Source organism: Paralichthys olivaceus, chromosome 18, assembly GCF_024713975.1.
Source record: "Paralichthys olivaceus isolate ysfri-2021 chromosome 18, ASM2471397v2, whole genome shotgun sequence".
Classification (NCBI taxonomy): domain Eukaryota; kingdom Metazoa; phylum Chordata; class Actinopteri; order Pleuronectiformes; family Paralichthyidae; genus Paralichthys; species Paralichthys olivaceus.
Window position 1 is genome coordinate 19,276,085 of NC_091110.1, and position 6,000 is coordinate 19,282,084.

Consider the following 6,000-nt stretch of genomic DNA (forward strand, 5'->3'; position numbering starts at 1 on the left):
ACGGGAGGAATTCTTCATATCATGTTCCAGACTTTAGACACGTCCCAAACTACCTCTGTCTCCTGACACAGTAAAAGAGATGATGTGACAGAAAAGATATAGATATAGAGAACAAAGTATAAAGAGTCTCAGACATTTTATCTTCACATGAGATAAACTGTGCCGCTTCAGATTCTACAGCATTTTTTTTATTAACAATGTCAATGAGAAGAACTACACTACCCACAATCCTCAGGTGAAATAGGCCACGATCTTATAACAACATATAAAAACACATTAAAACACAACAAGGTTCAATTAACGAAGATTGTGTTGGAAAGGGATCATTCGCAATGGTTTATGGGACGTGTAGTTCCTTCACTCTTAAAATAATCACAACCAAAGTCAGTGAATCAAATGTTTTATGGTCACGATTCGTCTCGTAGCTGATCGACCTGGTCCCACGACTCAAACTTCCGTCAAGAACCAGGGACGTTCTCGCTTCATTTGAACGAGCGAGACTCTAAAGTGAGCGTCACGTTGTCGCTCACACGTCGTTTGTTTTCACGGCATTAAAGCAGGAACACAGGTTTTTTTATAGGTCTGGCACAATGAAGCTCTCAGGGCTGGGTCGACTCCGCCCGGAGACTCGGCCAGAAATAAACGATGAGACGATGAGCTGTCGTTTGTTTGACAGGTAGGAGGACAGACAGGTAGATGGACAGACAGGTAGATGGACAGACAGGTCGATGGACAGACAGGTAGAAAAGACAGGAGGTTTTGTGGAAATGTGTTCCACAGTTTTTGTGTCATCCTGCTGCCAAACAAACAAACAAACAAACAAACAAACAGACAGACAGACAAACAAACAAACAAACAAACAAACAAACAAACAGACAGAGGATCATATTAATACGAGAACAGTATTTTTATGGTCACCGACGATGTTTAGTGTCGAAGCGTGAAGCAGTTCAATGTCCATGCAGCCACGTGATGCTGTTTGTATCTTATCACAGGTATTTACACTGGTTTGTACCGTTCACGTTCAAGTGGACAGAACTCTCCGTTCATCTGTCGGAGCTTTAACCCCGAACTTATCCAGACATGATCCAGAGGAGCTGGACGTGCAAATGTCCCAAAAACAGACTTTAACCAGCTCCCTGGTGCCAAGTCCACGTCCTGTCTGAACCCAGCGAGGACAGGACGTGGTCACAGAGCGAGGTGACGAGTTGATGAGGTTTTTAAGTGAAAAACTACAAACATTTCCAGTTTGCTCTTTACTAAAATGACCAAAACAAATAATTTCATCAATATTCAGATTTCTGCAGGACGACATTATCATAACTAATTATACGCGTTCGGCAAAGGTTTGTTTAACTGCTTTTGAAAGTTTGAAACTTAGAGGAAATGTAATTTAAAAACACACTGAATGAATTAGTCAAATGAGTCTCAAACTGAATTTCAACTCTTAAGTTTGATTTTTCATACAAGTGAAAACTAAAACTCATTATAATCATTTTAACATTTCTCCGTCTCTGCAGAAAAAAACCAGACGGATGATGAGACTTTCGAACTCGTTCACTTTCTCGTCTCTGTTTCAAAACTAGAACATCGACAAAAACAACAACATCTAATCTCCGAGCTCCGCAGCCCCCACCCAGAAACTACCCAGCACCCACCCACCCAGCCTGCACCCACTCGGCCTCCGACGAGGCTTAATGAGTAATAAGCACCGGGTGACCACGGTTTTGGAGTCAAGCCAACTTTCCCAGATGCCAAATTGAAGCCTGGAGCTACTTCACGATGCAAAACAACACTCATTAAAAGCAGCAGGCAAAAAAACAAGGAGCCATAAAATGCAAAAGATGCATTTCAGGAGAAGCTTCTAAATGACAGCGAGGAATAATTAGGATTTTCAGGTGGAGGCTCCGAAACACACGTGACCCTGGAACCTAAAGCGCTTTTCGGCCTGAAACATTAAGTGAAGGTGGAGAACGTGAGACAGAGCTTTTGGAGTTTCTGACTTGATTCTCAGGTGAAAGATAAATGTTTTAGAAAAGAGAACTGAATTTAATATCAGTGACTTCACACAGGAGGAGAAGCGAGGAGAGAGAGAGTACACACACACACACACACACACGCACACACGCACACACGCACACGGAAATGTTCAGTATGCAGTGTGACCACTCCAAACATTCACCTCCCAGTCAAGGCTCACGCCCTCATTCCTCACATTCCTCCGTCCACCTTCCTTTTTTTCCCATGATTCACTGGGTTTGTGACTTCACATGTTCACAATCTAAGGTCGGTGATTAAATTGACAGGATGTTGTTTATCTGATGGGTTTTTTTGTCCCACATGAACGTAACAAATCTAACATGCAGATAAAAAACAAACATATGATTTCTGTCCGGCTGCGTGTTTTCTGTTTTCTTTACGCAAAACGTCTTTGGGACGAACGTGCACATAAATAACAGCGTGTATTAAAGTCACATGTCAACATTTGACACCGAAGTCCCAGGACGAGAACGATTCCAGTGAGATTTAAGAAAAGCGAGAGTCTGTAACTGCAGCTGCAGGGACACACGTATGTGACATGTGTTGAGTGACAGCAGCCTTCAAGCTCATGTCAGAGTAAACACTTAAACCCTCGGAGTGCTGATGCTGACATAAAACACTGAAACACTAAAACAGTGGCAGGAAGCTGCAGGCATAAATAAAGATGGACGACGTCTCCGCTTCCTGCCTCGTGTGCAAGAACGAGAAATATTCAAGGAATTGATTCAAAGACAGATATTTTCATCGTTACACAATCGATGTCGGTGACTGATAGTTTTTTATGGGAACTTTTGTTGATTGATTGGCAGCAGATGCCACCGCTGGGTGTTCCTCAGACAGCACGTCGTGACATTTGAATGCAGAACACAGACGGGCGGCTCGTTCGGCAGGATAGCATAACTGTGTGCGCTGTTTAACACGGCCACGCCCCCCCAGCAACCACCGACGCCTCACTGGGTTTTAACTGTAACGGCTAGAAAATCGAGTTTTATCAAATTTAAAGAACGGATGAGCTCAGCATCCATCTTATCAGCTGGATTCAATCCAGATTATTCTTTTGCCAATCAAAGAGTCTTTATCTTCACTTTGTCATCGTGTGTGTTTTTCTTATTCTCTCTGCTGAGCCGAGTTTTTCACCGCGCAGGTATCGAACGCGTCTCGGCCGGGTCGTACGACGTGTGCGATCGCTTCTGCAAACACGAGAAGCAGCAGAAGTGAAGCTCGGTGAAGGAATGAAGGCAAACACAGAAGTACTGACAGCTGACGGACAACACCCGGAACAACGAGTCACCACGCAGCCGTGGCACTGCCCTGCAACACAATGACACACACACACACACACACACACACCTGTGTGTGAGGACGCATCACTGACCTGTGATCGTCTGATTGACCCTCGCTCTGAAGGACGCGTTTAAATTCACGCTAGCTCTAAAAGTTGGGGGGGGGGGGGGCAGTCGTGTTTTCTCGTTGGTCTGGTCGGTCGACTGTCTGGACCCGAGTCAAGGGAAAGAATGTGACCTCAACACATTAAAGAGAGAGAGAGAGAGAGAGAGAGAGATAGTGAGAGAGAGAGAGAGAGATAGAGAGAGAGATAGAGAGAGAGAGAGAGATAGAGAGAGAGAGAGATAGTGAGAGAGAGAGCGCTAACTGATTGAAGAAAGTGAAAGTGTGATTCTGAGGTTCAGTTACTTCACAGGATGTGTTAATGAACAATCATGTGATTCATCAGCATCATAGTAGAAGATAAAAAGAAAAGTAAAAGAGAAAGAAGTGACAGAGTTCATCCTTTTACAAAATATAAATAATAAGACACTAAATATTTCCGGCCGCTGAACATTTAGAAAAAGAAAAGAAGAGAAGAGAAGAAAAGTTACTGGTACTGATATTTCATACGTCATCGAGCAGAAGAATTTAAAAGACATGATGTCATTTTTACGGAGCACGTCCCAAAAACAACAAATGAAAGAACTGTTCTAATTAAGAAATAATAAGAGGCTGGAAATGAATGTAACCACCCGACCAAAATGTTCCCACGCTGCGGACTGGAATGAGCCCGGGGCGTTAAGAGTTATTATTCATCAAGAGCTAATTAATCTCACTTTCACTGCAGCTCTGATAATGAGTCACATGACACTAAGATAGAAGATAATAAAATGTGTCGTCTCTGTAAACTTCTATAGCTGCTTCTGATTAGTGTGTGATTTACATGAGATGACGTTTTTTTAATAAACTGAGTTGAACAAGACTGAACCTGCAGAAGAACAACTGTGGTCTTGAGTGTGTGAGTGTGTGTGTGTGAGTGTGACGATGCTTCAACAGCAGAAAGTCAACAGAGGAGGAGAAAGTGTGAGGGAGGTGGAGAGATAAAGGAGGAGGTGAAGACAGACGGAGACGAGCTGAGAGTCAGGCAGACGAAGAGACGAGTTAAGTCCGGGTGACGACATTCCTCAGGAAAACACTTAAACATGCACGACTGACTTCAGATCTGTAACGACGGCGACACTGATCAGGATACGATTCCTCATCACACGAGGTCACGTGACAGGTGATGTCACGGAGAAGTCCGAAAACGACGTCGTATATTTTTCCAGTTGTCTCTCGATCCTACGAGACACACGAGCGGAAGTTTAAAGTGAAATGATGTCACTATGAAGTCAGACTTTATTTAGATCAACCGATCATTCGCCATCGTACGATATTAACGACGTCATGATTACATCATTACGAACCCTCATCACGCAAACCAACAGGGACGGAGCCGAACGACGGGTCGTGGCCCTGCAGGGCCAACGGCCTGGTGGAGCATCGTTGGTTATGTACTGTTGTCATTGATGAAATAGAAACTGTCGGTGAGTCCGACCACGTGGAGCCGCCGAAGGTGACATTAGCTCGCTCCGCCCTGACGAAGTAAAGATAACGTCTCCTTCCAGCAGATCTCTTATCGGAGCAGACTTCAGCCGGACTCGCCCTTCGACTGAGCTGCACTTTGAGGAAACACAGAACTGAAGGTTTCTTTAATGGTCAGCGGTCGTTCAGGTGCTGAGGTCAGGAACAGGAAACGACCTCTGTGGGTCTTTTTAGGATTCATGGTGTTTTACTCGTCCTCGTGAAGTTTCTGTCGTTTGCAGAAACCTGAACTATTCCAACTGAACCTGATACGAACGTGTAATAATAATAACGTCTCACCATGAAGATGCAGGATTAAGATGGCATCAGATTTCTGTACAAATAAAGTCTTGTTTAAACTTTCAGATCTACTCTCACTGGATCAAACACACATGGAGGAAACCAGCAGTGAAGATGTTCGGCCTTCAGAAGAGCCTTCAGGACGTTTTGGGTTTGATTCTCCAGATCTCATCGTTTCTACACTTTCTCTCTTGACTGTTCTGGATGTGGATAAAAACCCTGAGTGTCCCTCTCACAGCCCTCACTGTCACCTGTCCGCACCTGGATTCAGAAAACACTGAGGAGAGTCTGTGGAATAAAAACCTTCCTGGTGTCAGCTGCGTGTTTGAGTTAAAACCCTCAGAGAATAAACTGTTAATAAACTGAAGCAGCGTCTCTGGGACTTCTCTGTGTTTCAGTCTCCAGCTGCTGATTCTCTCAAACTTTTCCTGAGACACAAACTTGTCCTGAACTCCACAGGGCTCCGTCTAATCTCTGCAGCGGCGGCAGCGACTAACCACCGGCGTCCAAACAGCTTCAGCGACGCGGTGGTGAAGTTAGAATCCAGCCGCTGTCGGTGAGCGTGAGTCGGTGTGAGTCTGTGTGAGTGCGCGGCCTCTTACCTGGTGCCGGTGGCTCAGCTGCGGGGTTGTGCGGGGCTCTGCGGGGCTGACAGGCTGCTCTCTCCGGCTGACAGCGGTTTGACTTGTGGGCGTGTCCGCAGCCTCCACCTGCCCGCACCTGCCCGCAGCGCGTCACCGGAGGGGGCGTGCCCAATGCACAGTGAGGGCG

The 6,000-nt window shown here is 45.3% G+C and overlaps 1 protein-coding gene across 1 annotated transcript in view; it reads right to left on the minus strand.

Annotated features, from left to right (window-relative positions):
- Positions 1–5,960, minus strand: part of LOC109641436 (cingulin-like protein 1) — a 35,280-nt gene extending 29,320 nt beyond the window's left edge. Inside the window, exon 1 of the mRNA XM_069513934.1 lies at positions 5,832–5,960. The gene's annotated coding sequence lies outside the window, so the exon portion shown is untranslated. The remainder of the gene's footprint in view (positions 1–5,831) is intronic.
- Between the last annotated feature and the right edge of the window lie 40 nt (positions 5,961–6,000).